The 16,206-nt window shown below is 44.8% G+C and overlaps 1 long non-coding RNA gene across 4 annotated transcripts in view; it reads right to left on the reverse strand.

Moving 5' to 3' along the window:
• Window positions 1–16,206, reverse strand: part of LOC125963356 (uncharacterized) — a 302,661-nt gene that overhangs the window by 12,832 nt on the left and 273,623 nt on the right. For 2 of the 4 annotated variants that reach the window (XR_007475216.1, XR_007475215.1), the window contains exon 3: window positions 1,960–2,003. The exons of the other annotated variants lie outside the window; for them this stretch is intronic. This is a non-coding gene — a long non-coding RNA (uncharacterized LOC125963356). Of the gene's footprint in view, window positions 1–1,959; window positions 2,004–16,206 lie in introns of those variants that run through there. 4 annotated transcript variants of the gene reach the window in all.

The raw sequence follows: 16,206 nt of genomic DNA on the forward strand, positions 1-16,206 counted from the left end.
CAGAGCATAGGACACTTCCAATCATGGGAGTATATCTAGGGAAGTCTAAAAATCAACAAGACACAAGCACACCACAGTTTAGGGCTACTCTGTTTACAAGAACCTCAACTTCAGTACACCTTAAATATCCCAGGAAAGAGAACAATGGATAAAGAAGATGTGGTACTTATGTACAATGGAATATCTCTTCACCATGAAATCAATGTAATAAGGCTAGTAGAAGGATAAAGAGTGGATTTAGGTCCGATAATACTACTTGAAATAAGTCAAACAGAAAAAGGAACATATCATAAGATATCACTTATAGAGGGAGCGTAAATATGGCTGCACAAAAAATGAATTACAGAACAGAACAGTGTCTCACATTTAGAAAACACACTTATGTCAGCTTAAGGGGAAAGGAGAGGTGGGGTGATGCATAAAACCAGAGTTTGAAATTAGCACAGATACCGTTCAATAAACCAAATAGATATTAGACAAGATCTACACCTTGCTCAATGAACTGGCCTCAACACACCCTATACACTGCAGAGAAATATATCTGAGTAATAAGAATCTTAAAACCCATGTATTGATATATCTCCATAAGGGAATCAAGTGTGTGCAGAGCGGCACAAACACAGCAGTGAAAATGAGCTAAACCCCATTATAGAAATAAATTTTAAAAACAAAACGCAGAAACAATGAAAGAGAGAAAAATTCTTACAAAATTTGCTCAGGGGCTGTGATGCAACCTGGATTGACCACATATAAACCCACAGCTGGATAAGACATAAGGCTGCACACTTGGGGCTGAGAGGATTGGTGAGCTTTGGTGAGCAACTGCCAAAAGTTTAATGCAATACTTCATGCTACTCATTCCAAGGGTCCCAAAACTCCAGGTTGAAGGGAATCTTCCTACAGCTAAACGATGCTTGGGAAACCCAGCGACTGGTATACCATATGATCGGGAAAGGTTTCTAAAACGCACCTCATTTTTCCTCTCCTAGGACTCCGGATTGACATTCCAGCCGCTTTACTAACAATATCCCCACATGGAGAGTCAATGCCTTTAAGTTATGGTATCGCACAGTCTGCAGTTAGTGCCGATGACGAATGGGAATAGGGGGAACCAGTGAGAAACTAGCTGTAGCAGTTTCAGTGGGCACATGTCACTCTAATTTCACATCAGTAAGAAGAATAAACCAAAGGCACAGCAAGGTGTCCCAGAAGAAGAATAGGGCCTGAAGGAATCCTGTGGTTATGAGGCAAGATCACAAAAATAAGAGCTGAAAAATGGAGCTAACGGCCACTGCAATTCAAAAACCTGCAGAGTTATAAAGGTCAACTATTTTCAAAAAATATATTGAGGTAAGGCTATGAAGAGGCATTGAAGGCAAGGCAGAATTGCAGGAAACCGATTTCAGGAGGTAGACTGGAATTGCATTTAAAGCATAGGAAAAGAGGCAGAACGTCGACAATGATGCACTTGGCCAAAAAGGGCGAATGATTTTTTTCCTGAATATATTCAGGAAAAAACGCATATGCCCTTTTTGGCCAACCAAGCAAGCTTGCAAAGGAAATCTGCACTACAATGAAGTCTCAATTCCCCCCTGTCAAGGGCCATCTGAAAAAGTGTAAAATCCAGAAAGGCAGGACAGGCCATGGAGAACTGGGAGCCTTGTTATGCTGATGGGTGGGATGTAAATTGCCAACAGCCACTGGGGAGAAGTGTATGGTGTTTCCTGAAACATCTAAAAAACAAAGCAACAGAGCCTAGGGCACTTCCACTTATGGTCCTATAGCTTAGGGAAATTAAAATCAAAAAGACACAGCCACCCCAAAGTTTGGGACGGCTCTGTTTACAAGAACCTCATTTACGGTAAAAGTTCAATATCGCAGAAAGTGAAAAATGGATAAAGAAGTTGTGGTACTTACGTACAATGCAATATCACTCAGCAATGACATCTATGTCATCAGGCCCGTAGCAGCACAATGAGTGGATTCAGGTATGATGATTCTAACTGAAATAAGTCACACAGAAAAAGAAACATCGTAAGATATCACTAATACACGGAATGTAAACTTGGCTACACAGGAACTGGATTACAAAACAGAACAGGGTCTCAAATTTAGAAAACCAACTTATGCTTGCTTAAGGGGAAAGGTGAGTTGGGGTGCTGCATAAAACCAGAGATTGAAATGAGCACAGATAAAGTTCCTTAAGCCAAATATGTAATAGACAAGAGCTACTCCTTGCTCAACGAAATGGACTCAACACCCCCTATTAAACGCCTAAGAATGTACCTGACTAGTAAATATCTTAAAACCTATGGATTGCTATGTCTCCGAAAGAGAATCAAGCGTGTGTACAGGGGCATAAACGCAGCAGTGATAGGATTGGAGAGGTTTGGTGAGCAAATGAAGACCCTTTGAAGTCATATTTCATGGTACCCATTCCACGGGTCTCACCTGTCCAGGTTTAAGGGATTCTTCCTTCAGCTAAAACATGCATGTGGAACCCAGACTATGATCAACCGTGTGACCGTGAGACGTGTTCCAATATGTCTCAGTTCTCGTCAGCTGGTACTCGGGTGCAACATTCCAGACGCTTTATTAACACTTTCCCGACTTGGAGAGTCAGTGCCTTTAAATTCCTGTTTGGCCCAGTTTGCAATTTCTGCGGAAGATGAACAGGAACAGGGAGGACCAATGAGAGACTAGCTGGAGGTGTCTGGCCGGGCAAATTTAACTCTCATTTCCCACCAGGAAGAGGAATTAACCAAAGGCTCAGCGTGCTGTGCCGGAACCAGATTAGGGCCTGAAGCAATCCTGCGGTGTTGCGGCCAGCTCACAAGAAAGCGAGTTGAAGAAAGGAGCTCAGGGGCACTGTAATTCACAAACCTGCAGAGTTGTAAATGACAGCTATCGTCTAAAAATATACTGAAGTGTGGCTGCCAAGAGGACTTGAAAGCGGGGCAGAAATGCAGGAAACCGATTTCAGGAGGTAGACTGGAATTGCATTTAAAGCATAGGAAAAGAGGCAGAACATCGACAATGATGCACTTGGCCAAAAAGGGCGTATGCATTTTTTCCTGAATATATTCAGGAAAAAACGCATACGCACTTTTTGGCCAAACAAGCAAGCTTGCAAAGGATATCTGCACTGCAATGAAGTCTCACTTCCCCCCAGTCAAAAGGGCCATCTGAAAAAAGTGTAAAATACAGAAAGGCAGGACAGGCCATGGAGAACTGGGAGCCTTGTTATGCTGATGGTCGGGATGTAAATTGCCAACAGCCACTTGGGAGAAGTGTATGGTGTTTCCTGAAACATCTAAAAAACAAAGCAACAGAGCCTAGGGCACTTCCACTTATGGTCCTATAGCTTAGGGAAATTAAAATCAAAAAGACACAGCCACCCCAAAGTTTGGGACGGCTCTGTTTACAAGAACCTCATTTACGGTACAAGTTCAATATCGCAGAAAGTGAAAAATGGATAAAGAAGTTGTGGTACTTACGTACAATGCAATATCACTCAGCAATGAAATCTATGTCATCAGGCCCGTAGCACCATAATGAGTGGATTCAGGTATGATGATTCTAACTGAAATAATTCACACAGAAAAAGAAACATCATAAGATATCACTGATACCCGGAATGTAAACTTGCTACACAGGAACTGAATTACAAAACAGAACAGGGTCTCAAATTTAGAAAACCAACTTATGCTTGCTTAAGGGAAAAGGTGAGTTGGGGTGCTGCATAAAACCAGAGATTGAAATGAGCACAGATAAAGTTCCTTAAGCCAAATATGGAATAGACTAGAGCTACTCCTTGCTCAACGAGATGGACTCAACACCCCATATTAAACGCCTAAGTATGTACCTGACTAGTAAGTATCTTAAAACCTATGGATTGCTATGTCTCTGAAAGAGAATCAAGCGTGTGTACAGGGGCATAAATGCAGCAGTGATAGGATTGGAGAAGTTCGGTGAGCAAATGAAGACCCTTTGAAGTCATATTGCATGGTACCCATTCCACGGGTCTCAACTCTCCAGGTTTAAGGGATTCTTCCTTCAGCTAAAACATGCATGTGGAACCCAGAGTATGATCAACTGTGTGATCGGGAGACGTGTTCAAATATGTCTCAGTTCTCGTCCCCTGGTACTCGGGTGCAACATTCCAGATGCTTTACTAACACTCTCCCGACTTGGAGAGTCAGTGCCTTTAACCTCCTGTTTGGCCCACTTTGCAAATTCTGTGGAAGATGAACAGGAATAGGGAGGACCAATGAGAGACTAGCTGGAGGTGTCTGGACGGGCAAATTTAACTCTCATTTCCCACCAGGAAGAGGAATTAAACAAAGGCTCAGCATGCCATGCCTGAACCAGATTAGGGCCTGAAGCAATCCTGCGGTGTTGCGGCCAGCTCACAAGAAAGCGAGTTGAAGAAAGGAGCTCAGGGGCACTGTAATTCACAAACCTGCAGAGTTATAAATGACAGCTATCGTCCAAAAATATACTGAAGTAAGGCTGCCAAGAGGACTTGAAAGCGGGGCAGAATTGCAGGAAACCGATTTCAGGAGGTAGACTGGAATTGCATTTAAAGCATAGGAAAAGAGGCAGAACGTCCACAATGATGCACTTGGCCAAAAACGGCGTATGCGTTTTTTCCTGAATATATTCAGGAAAAAACGCATACGCCCTTTTTGGCCAACCAAGAAAGCTTGCAAAGGAAATCTGCACTACAATGAAGTCTCACTTCCCCCCGGTCAAAAGGGCCATCTGAAAAAAGTGTAAAATACAGAAAGGCAGGCCAGGCCATGGAGAACTGGGAGCCTTGTTTTGCTGATGGGCGGGATGTATATTGCCAACAGCCACTTGGGAGAAGTGTATGGTGTTTCCTGAAACATCTAAAAAACAAAGCAACAGAGCCTAGGGCACTTCCACTTATGGCCCTATAGCTTAGGGAAATTAAAATCAAAAAGACACAGCCACCCCTACGTTTGGGACAGCTCTGTTTAGAAGAAATTCGTTTATGGGACTAGTTCAATATCGCAGAAAGTGAAAAATGGATAAAGAAGTTGTGGTACTTACGTACAATGCAATATCACTCCACAATGAAATCTATGTCATCAGGCCCGTAGCAGCATAATGAGTGGATTCAGGTATGATGATTCTAACTGAAATAAGTCACACAGAAAAAGAAACATCATAAGATATCACTAATACACGGAATGTAAACTTGGCTACACAGGAACTGGATTACAAAACAGAACAGGGTCTCAAATTTAGAAAACCAACTTATGCTTGCTTAAATGGAAAGGTGAGTTGGGGTGCTGCATAAAACCAGAGATTGAAATGAGCACAGATAAAGTTCCTGAAGCCAAATATGTAATAGACAAGAGCTACTCCTTGCTCAACGAAATGGACACAACACCCCATACTAAACGCCTAAGAATGTACCTGACTAGTAAGTATCTTAAAACCTATGGATCGCTATGTCTCCGAAAGAGAATCAAGCGTGTGTACCGGGGCATAAACACAGCAGTGATAGGATTGGAGAGGTTCGGTTAGCAAATGAAGACCCTTTGAAGTCACATTGCATGGTACCCATTCCACGGGTCTCAACTCTCCAGGTTTAAGGGATTCTTCCTTCAGCTAAATCATGCATGTGGAACCCAGAGTATGATCAACCGTGTGATCGGGAGACGTGTTCCAATATGTCTCAGTTTTCGTCCCCTGGTACTCGGGTGCAACATTCCAGACGCTTTACCAACACTCTCCCAACTTGGAGAGTCAGTGCCTTTAACCTCCTGTTTGGTCCAGTTTGCAATTTCTGCGGAAGATGAACAGGAATAGGGAGAACCGATGAGAGACTAGCTGGAGGTGTCTGGACGGGCAAATTTAACTCTCATTTCCCACCAGGAAGAGGAATTAACCAAAGGCTCAGCGGGCCGTGCCAGAACAAGATTAGGGCCTGAAGCAATCCTGCGGTGTTGCGGCCAGCTCACAAGAAAGCGAGTTGAAGAAAGGAGCTCAGAGGCACTGTAATTCACAAACCTGCAGAGTTATAAATGACAGCTATCGTCCAAAAATATACTGAAGTAAGGCTGCCAAGAGGACTTGAAAGCGGGGCAGAATTGCAGGAAACCGATTTCAGGAGGTAGACTGGAATTGCATTTAAAGCATAGGAAAAGAGGCAGAACGTCGACAATGATGCACTTGGCCAAAAACGGCGTATGCGTTTTTTCCTGAATATATTCAGGAAAAAACGCATACGCACTTTTTGGCCAACCAAGCAAGCTTGCAAAGGAAATCTGCACTACAATGAATTCTCACTTCCCCCGGTCAAAAGGGTCATCTGAAAAAAGTGTAAAATCCAGAAAAGCAGGACAGGCCTTGGAGAACTGTGAGCCTTGTTATGCTGATCGGCGGGATGTATATTGCCAACAGCCACTCGGGAGAAGTGTATGGTGTTTCCTGAAACATCTAAAAAACAAAGCAACAGAGCCTAGGGCACTTCCACTTATGGTCCTATAGCTTAGGGAAATTAAAATCAAAAAGACACAGCCACCCAAAAGTTTGGGACGGCTCTGTTTACAAGAACCTCATTTACGGGACAAGTACAATATCGAAGAAAGCGAAAAATGGATAAAGAAGTTGTGGTACTTACGTACAATGCAATATCACTCAGCAGTGAAATCTATGAAATCAGGCCTGTAGCAGCATAATGAGTGGATTCAGGTATGGATGATTCTAACTGAAATAAGTCACACAGAAAAAGAAATATCATAAGATATCACTAATACATGGAATGTAAACTTAGCTACACAGGAACTGGATTACAAAACAGAACAGGGTCTCAAATTTAGAAAACCAACTTATGCTTGCTTAAGAGGAAAGGTGAGTTGGGGTGCTGCATAAAACCAGAGATTGAAATGAGCACAGATAAAGTTCCTTAAGCCAAATATGAAATAGACAAGAGCTACTCCTTGCTCAATGAAATGGACTCAAAACCCCATATTAAACGCCTAAGAATGTACCTGACTAGTAAGTATCTTAAAACCTATGGATTGCTATGTCTCTGAAAGAGAGTCAAGCATGAGTACAGGGGCATAAATGCAGCAGTGATAGGATTGGAGAGGTTCGGTGAGCAAATGAAGACCCTTTGAAGTCATATTGCATGGAACCCATTCCACGGGTCTCAACTCTCCAGGTTTAAGGGATTCTTCCTTCAGCTAAACATGCATGTGGAACGCAGACTATGATCAACCATGTGATCGGGAGACATGTTCAAATATGTCTCAGTTCTCATCCCCTGGTACTCGGGTGCAACATTCTAGACGCTTTACTAACACTCTCCCGACTTGGAGAATCAGTGCCTTTAACCTCCTGTTTGGCCCAGTTTGCAAATTCCGCGGAAGATGAACAGGAATAGGGAGAACCAATGAGAGACTAGCTGGAGGTGTCTGGACAGGCAAATTTAACTCTCATTTCCCACCAGGAAGAGGAATTAAGCAAAGGCTCAGCGTGCCGTGCCGGAACCAGATTAAGGCCTGAAGCAATCCTGCGGTGTTGCGGCCAGCTCACAAGAAAGCGAGTTGAAGAAAGGAGCTCAGGGGCACTGTAATTCACAAACCTGCAGAGTTATAAATGACAGCTATCATCCAAAAATATACTGAAGTAAGGCTGCCAAGAGGACCTAAAAGCGGGGCAGAATTGCAGGAAACCGATTTCAGGAGGTAGACTGGAATTGCATTTAAAGCATAGGAATAGAGGCAGGACGTCGACAATGATGCACTTGGCCAAAAAGGGCGTATGCGTTTTTTCCTGAAAATATTCAGAAAAAAACGCATACGCCCTTTTTGGCCAACCAAGCAAGCTTGCAAAGGAAATCTGCACTACAATGAAGTCTCACTTCCCCCGGTCACAAGGGCCATCAGAAAAAAGTGTAAAATCCAGAAAGGCAGGACAGGCCATGGAGAACTGGGAGCCTTGTCATGCTGATGGGCGGGATGTAAATTGCCAACAGCCACTCCGGAGAAGTGTATGGTGTTTCCTGAAACATCTAAAAAACAAAGTAACAGAGCCTAGGGAACTTCCACTTATGGTCCTATAGCTCAGGGAAATTAAAATCAAAAAGACACAGCCACCCCAAAGTTTGGGACCGCTCTGTTTACAAGAACCTCATTTACGGTACAAGTTAAATATCGCAGAAAGCGAAAAATGGATAAAGAAGTTGTGGTACTTACGTACAATGCAATATCACTCAGCAATGAAATCTATGTCATCAGGCCCATAGCAGCATAATGAGGGGATTAAGCTATGATGATTCTAACTGAAATAAGTCACACAGAAAAAGAAACATCATAAGATATCACTAATACACGGAATGTAAACTTGGCTACACAGGAACTGGATTACAAAACAGAACAGGGTCTCAAATTTAGAAAACCAACTTATGCTTGCTTAAGGGGAAAGGTGAGTTGGGGTGCTGCATAAAACCAGAGATTGAAATGAGCACAGATAAAGTTTCTTAAGCCAAATATGTAATAGACAAGAGCTACTCCTAGCTCAACGAAATGGACACAACACCCCATTTTAAACGCCTAAGAATGTACCTGACTTGTAAGTATCTTAAAACCTATGGATTGCTATGTCTCTGAAAGAGAATCAAGCATGTGTACAGGGGCACAAACGCAGCAGTGATAGGATTGGAGAGGTTCGGTGAGCAAATGAAGACACTTTGAAGTCATATTGCATGGTACCCATTCCACGGGTCTCAACTCTCCAGGTTTAAGGGATTCTTCCTTCAGCTAAAACATGCATGTGGAACCCAGAGTATGATCAACCGTGTGATCGGGAGACCTGTTCAAATATGTCTCCGTTCTCGTCCCCTGGTAGTCGGGTGCAACATTCCAGACGCTTTACTAACACTCTCCCGACTTGGAGAGTCAGTGCCTTTAACCTCCAGTTTGTCCCAATTTGCAATTTCTGCGGAAGATGAACAGGAATAGGGAGAAGCAATGAGATGCTAGCTGGAGGTGTCTGGACGGGCCAATTTAACTCTCATTTCCCACCAGGAAGAGGAATTAACCAAAGGCTCAGCGTGCCGTGCCAGAACCAGATTAGGGCCTGAAGCAATCCTGCGGTGTTGCGGCCAGCTCACAAGACAGCGAGTTGAAGAAAGGAGCTCAGGGGCACTGTAATTCACAAACCTGCAGAGTTATAAATGACAGCTATCGTCCAAAAATATACTGAAGTAAGCCTGCCAAGAGGACTTGAAAGCGGAGCAGAATTGCAGGAAACCGATTTCAGGAGGTAGACTGGAATTGCATTTAAAGCATAGGAAAAGAGGAAGAACGTCGCAATGATGCACTTGGCCAAAAAGGGCGTATGCGTTTTTTCCTGAATATATTCAGCAAAAAACCATACGCCCTTTTTGGCCAACCAAGCAAGCTTGCAAAGGAAATCTGCACTAAAATGAAGTCTCACTTCCCCCCGGACAAAAGGGCCATCTGAAAAAAGTGTAAAATCCAGAAAGGCAGGACAGGCCATGGAGAACTGGGAACCTTGTATGCTGATGGGCGGGATGTAAATTGCCAACAGCCACTCTGGAGAAGTGTATGGTGTTTCCTGAAACATCTAAAAAACAAAGCAACAGAGCCTAGGGAACTTCCACTTATGGTCCTATAGCTTAGGGAAATTAAAATCAAAAAGACACAGCCACCCCAAAATTTGGGACGGCTCTGTTTACAGGAACCTCTTCTGCAGCACAAGTTAAATATGCCAGAGAGCAAATAATGGATAAAGAAGTTGCGGTACTTACGTACAACAGAATACCTCTCAGCAATGAAAACTATGTCACCAGGCCCGTACCAGCATAATGAGTGGATTGAGGCACGGTGATTCTAAGTGAAAAAAGTCACACAGAAAAAGAAACATCATGAGGTACCACCAATACATGGAATGAGAACTTGGCTACACATGAACTGAATTACAAAACAGAACAGTGTCTCAAATTTAGAAAACCAACTTATGCTTGCTTAAGGGGGAAGGTGAGTTGGGGTGCTGCATAAAACCAGAGTTTGAAATTAGCACAGATACCATTCCATAAGCCAAATATTTAATAGACAAGACCTACCCCTTGCTCAAGGAAATGGACTCAACAATGAGGTGTCACCTCACACCTGGTAGAATGGGCATCATCAGAAAATCTACAAACAAAAAATGCTGGAAAGGGTGTGGAGAAAAGGAACCCTCTTCCACTATTGTTGGGAATATAAATTGATACAGTCACTATGGAGAACAATATGGAGTTTCTTAAGAAACTAACAGTAGAATTACCATATGATACAGCAATCCCAGTTCTGGACATATACCCAGACAAAACCATAAATCAAAAAGAGACATTCACCGCAATGTTCATTGCCTCACTCTTTACAATATCGAGGTAATGGAAGCAACCTAAATGCCCATAGACAGACGAATGCATAAAGTTGTGGTACATATATAAAATGGAATATTACAAAGCCATGAAAAGGAATGAAATTGGGTCATTTGTCAAGACATCGATGGATCTAGAGAGTGTCATACAGAGTGAAGTAGGTCAGAAAGAGAAAAACAGATCTTGTATATTCATGCATATATGTGGAACCTAGTAAAACTGTACAGGTTAACCATTTTGCAAGGCATAAATAGAGCAACAGATGTAGACAACAAACGTATGGACAACAAGGGTGGAAAGCTGTTGGGGGGGTGGTGGTGGGAGGAGTTGAGAGACTGGGATTGACATGTATACATTTATATGTATAAAATAGGTAACCAATAAGAACCTGCTGTATAAAAATATAAAATAAAATTCAAAATTAAAAAGAAATAAAATTTAAAAAAAAAACAGAAAAAACAATTATTCCCTTCACATACATGTATTTATATGAATAAATTATTTCCATGCTTATATCTGTAAATACAAAAAAGAGGAATAAAATCTACCTTGAACCAAAAACGAAAAAGAGAAAAAAAACACAGAACCCACCAGTTCCACAGAGGAAAACCGTATCAGGGCACTTGCTCCAGTTGTAAACAATTCTGAAGTTGGTCAGTGGTGGGGAATCGTCTCCCATTCAGCCAGCAGCCCCCACGCAACAAGCGTCCTCATTGCAAAGCTGGGGCACCGTGCCGAGGCATCTGTGAGTAAACGTGAGCTGAGCCCCAGGCCAGTTGCTGCTGAACTATTCCCACCCGTCCCAGGTAAAACACCTGAATATATACAAGGACTTGAAAGCCTAGAGGAAGGGCCATAGAGCCACACGAGTGACAGCATACCGGCCGACTTGGTGCCTGCAGGCCAGCCAGGATGGTCCTGGCCCTGGGTGCTCTTCTGGAAGATTTCCATTTCCCTGCCTGAGATACCCGTCCTGTCCCTGCCCCCACTGCTTTTTTCCTTCCTCACCTCTGCCCAGGGAGAAATTCCAGCAGCAGGTATGGGTGACACATCCTCTTCTTTAGCAGGTGGCAGCCTGGCAACTGCTGCAGAAAGTCCAGCAGAGCCCCACTCACACTGGGCCACCCACAAAGCCGTGGCCTCTCACTCCCTCCCACAGCCCAGCCCCGAGACTGCTGACAGGGCAGAGAAAATGGCGTCAGGCACGGCTGCAGGGCCTCTTGCTGCCTGGAGTGGTATTTATATTGATCTCAACCCAGGCACACCTGGGGAGGGCTGGCCGGCACGGTAAGGCTGCCCAGGTCAGCCAATCATCACCCCTCAGGGGCTCACAGTTGCAGAAAATGGAACTTGCCGAACCTGCCAGGTCCAAGGAACAGGTGTGGGCTCCTGAGAGTCAGGATAGACAAGGGGCTGCAGCTTTGGCTTGTTTTCTAATCATTTTATCTGGCCCATGAGTGGGAGACAACTTCAAGAAAACCCTCTCCTAATGAGAGGAACCCAGGAGTCAGGGAGAGGAGGGGTGGGTGGTGGTTGGAGACAGAGGCCTGGTGCCCCGGGTGCAGTGGAAGTCTCTGGAAGACCAGGTGGAGGGAGGCCGCACAGAGTGATGCCCAGGGTCACAGACCTGTCGCAGCTGCTGTTTGTTAGTTCAAGTCCTGCTCTGAGGTGCTCTGTGTCAGCTCTGAGCGACAGGTGAGCTGGGGGTGCTCTGCAATGAGGGCTATGTGCACGGTTCCTGTGTGCCCAGCCCTGCCACGGTACCTGCAAGGGTAGCTCTGTATCCTGGGAGGGGCCTGACCACGAGAGCCCCGTGGGCTGGGGTGGGGGTGGGGTACCTGCCCAGGTGAGCTCCATATTCTGGGATTGGTCTGACCACGAGAGCCCCATGGGCTGCTGGGGACCTGGTAAAGGATGTCAGGACAGTCAGTGAAGCCACCGAGGATATACCTCCAGCTGCTCCTAATTCCTACACCCTGCTGGTCATTCTACCAACCACCAGGACATGGTATTCTGTATTAGTCTTCAATGATGCCTTCTTTTGTATTCCATTAGTCCCAGAGTCACAAGAAATTTTGGCTTGTGAGTGGCAGGACTCAACATACAACTAAAACAATACTTCCGGGCCGTCTTGCCCCAAGGGTGCAAAAATTCCCACACCATCTTTGGGGAAAGCTTAGCTAAAGACCTAAAAGTTCTACCTCTGGAAAAGGAAACCCTCCTTCAGTACGCAGACGACATTCTGATCGCCAGCTCTACTAAGGAGGCCTCTGAACTACCAAGCCAATAAAGGATAGAAGTTGTCCAAGAAAAAGCTCAAATATCACAGACTGCGGTGACCTGCCTGGGCTTCGTTCTCACAGAAGGTCGGAGAAGCCCATCCCAGGAAAGGGAAGAAACCATTTTCAGCCTTACCCCTTTCTAAAACTAGAAGACAGCTTAGGGGTTCCTGGGGAGGCCAGGGTTTGCTGCTTCTGGATCCCTAACTACAGTCTACTAGCTGGGCCTCTATATGAAACACTGAAAGGAAAAGATGATGATCCTTTTGAATAGAATCCAGAAGTGGCCTTTCAAGAATGGAAAGAGCAGTCAATTCAGACCCTTGCCCTGGAACTCCCTAATTTAGCTAAACCCTTTGACCTTTACATTCCCGGTGAAAGGTGAATCGCCATTGGAGAATTAGTGCAAAAACTGGGACCACTTGAAATGGAACAATGCAAGAATGCCATCCAGGTAGGATAAACTACGGTCACCAAGGGGCTTGGCCCACTGCCACATCTGGCCAAGATACTGGTGGTATCTAAAAACCTGGAAATCAGCAGCCCCAAAGGCCACCTCCCTCCTAAGGGAAAAGGACCCCACGTGGTGATCCTAACCACCAACCATGCCCTGAAGTTGCAGGGTTTGCTCTGTGGGCACACCAACCTCGAGTGAGGAGGCCTTCCAACTCCAACATCCAGAGAGATAACCGGGGGCAACAGGGCACCATGACGACTCATGTGAACATCACTTGACCTGGAGTTTCTCTCATAAAACAACAAGAGTGTGTCCCAAAAGAGTAGACTACTGCTTGCAGGACATACTGCACCCAGAGGGGAGCTAATAATCTTGGCGGGGGAACCGTATATCACACTGTCACCAGAGAAAAGCCTACAGACACCTTGATGATGGTGGCCAATGAGACTGGCTGGACTCCTGTTTACTTCAAAAGGCTGTTGACTCAGTGGCCATCATGGTCCTTGATCACCACTGACCCTGGACTGTCTGGGAGTTGAGCGGGCAGGGCTCTGACACCTGGTGCTGTTTGTACATTAATTCAGGGGCCTAATTGAAGAAAGCGCAGACTACTGGTCAGAGCATCTAGGCTGGCAGAAACGGTCAGCCTAAGGTGGCCGAACAAATGTGGGGCGGGGTGAAACCGGCCCCCACAGCGTCTCTGCACATCTCTTTCCTGGACCCTTAAAGGTCATTAGAATCTATAACACTTCCAATGCTGGTGCTCAGTTGGACGAGCAGGGAGGCAGGGGGCCTGGGGACAATCAACGTCACCTGGAGGCTGCTGGGGAGAAGCTCTGACCCTCGCCCCCGGGTATGAGGGCTCCCAACTCAGCACTCAGCAGTTACAGAAGAAGGGTCTGCACCCTCAGCACTCCAAGAATGAGGAACGGGACAAAAGGCAGAGGAGGGGTTTGTCCCCAGCAAAGCCCATTAAAAATCCCTGGGAGATAAAAATAGAATCTGGGCAATAAAGTCAAGTCTAACCTTTTTTATCCTTTGTGCTTTGTCTAATTTCATGTGCTCCTAGGTCCCGCATGCAGAGGTTCCACACCCGGCACTTCAGACCAGATTTCCTAGTGCAGAATGGCTGGGACGACACCTCAGCTCCTGGGGCCCAGTGCAGACTCCGCGATATAGAGCCTGAGCTGCAGCCAACCTGGCCCTCGAGAGCTCCGCCCCCTCCCTCCCACTGACTCTGACAGGATCTCTACACAACAGCCCAGCCCACAGCCCACGGGGTAGTGCATGCTCTCACCTCTCCATTCTCTGATCAAAATATAAAGTTTCCTTTGCTTGTGAACCAAACTCAGTCTCGATCTGTTGGCCCCAATGACACTGGGCAGGGGGACACTTGTTGGGGTCCACTCTGGAGGATCAGTAACAGAAATTGAGACTATTGTAACCTCAATGAACAGATGTGTGAGCCAAACTGTAGTTAACATAGAACAGTGTATAAGGCTCGGGTAAAATAAGATGTTTCTAACACTTCCATTTGATATTTCCATCACTTTATTATAAGCAAGTTCAGTGAAAAGGTTTGTCTTATTTGTCAGGTCAATATTAGAGAAACGAAGTGATTTCTTTCCAAGGATGTACATCTAATAATCTTGGTTAAAGCTTCAATCTTGTTTTAAATGCTTTTCCATTGAAAATGATACCTCTCTTTCAGCTCCCCCATTTCTGAGAAGTATAAAATCTTATAATTTATTATTACCAAAGGGGAAAGGTGGGAGGAGGGATAAATTAACAGTTTGGGATTAACACATACACACTGCTATGTATAAAATAGATCATCAACAAGGAACTACTGTATAGCACAGGGAACTACACTCAACATTTTGCAATAACCTATAAGGGGAAATAATCTGGAAAAGAATAGATATTTTTATTGACATCATCTATCAATGACAGTTAAAGTGTAACCTAAGGGAAGCTGGTGGTGAGTGCTTCTGACCCTGAAGACTTCAATCATCTAAAGTTTGGACTCTGTTTACTTCCCAAGGCCCTTAATGAACATATGTGTAGCCGTAGCTTAAAAAATTCCCCAGTTTGGGTTTCGGGCAGACACTGATTTTGAAAAAGCCCTGGTGTTCTCCTTACATGAATGGGACTCTTCCTACTGCTAAAACATGTCTGTCACACCAAGAGGATGGTATACCGTCTGATCGGGGAGAGTTTGGAAAAGGCATCTCATCTCCTCATCTCCTGGTGCTCGGGTTCACCCCTCCAGCGTCTTTACTAACAGTCTCCCCACTTGGAGATGTCAGCACTGTCAACATCCTGTTGCGTACAGTTTGGAATTTGTCCAGAGGATGAAGCGGAAGGATGAGGAACAATGAGAGACAAGTCCTAGGTGTTCAGACAGGCACATGTCACTCTAATTTCCAATCAGGAAGACGAATTGACCAAAGGCTAGGGTTGCCCATGGAAACAGTATAGGGCTTGAGGAAATCCCGCTGCTTTGTGGTCAGTTCCCATAAACGCAAGTTGAACAATGGAACTCAGGGGCAGCAAAATTCACGAAACTGCAGAGTTGAAAATATCCATCACTGAAAAATGTCTTGAGGAAAGTCAGAGAAAAGGACTTGTAAGCAAGGGAGAATGGCAGGAAAGGGATTTGAGGAGGTAGAAAGGACTCGCCATTAAGCACGAGAAAAGGAGCTGAACATTGCCAACATTGCAGTTGGCCAAAAAGGGTGTATGCGTTTTTTTCTGTATATATTCAAGAAAAGGGCATACACTTTTTTAGCCAAGCAAACAGGTGGGCACTGGAAGTCAATACTACAAAAGATATCACTTCGCATCAGTCAGAAGAGCCATCCTCATAAAGCGTAAACAACAGAAATGCAGGACAGGGCAAGGAGAAGAGGGAGCCCTGTGAGACTTATAGTGGAAATGTATATTGCCAACGGCCATTCTGGAGAAGTGTATTGTGTTTACTAAAGCATCTAAAAAATGAGCTACAGAGCATAGGGCACTTGCACTCATGGGCGTATATC

This window comes from Orcinus orca, unplaced genomic scaffold (genome assembly GCF_937001465.1).
Source record: "Orcinus orca unplaced genomic scaffold, mOrcOrc1.1 scaffold_97, whole genome shotgun sequence".
NCBI classification, from domain to species: Eukaryota; Metazoa; Chordata; class Mammalia; order Artiodactyla; family Delphinidae; genus Orcinus; species Orcinus orca.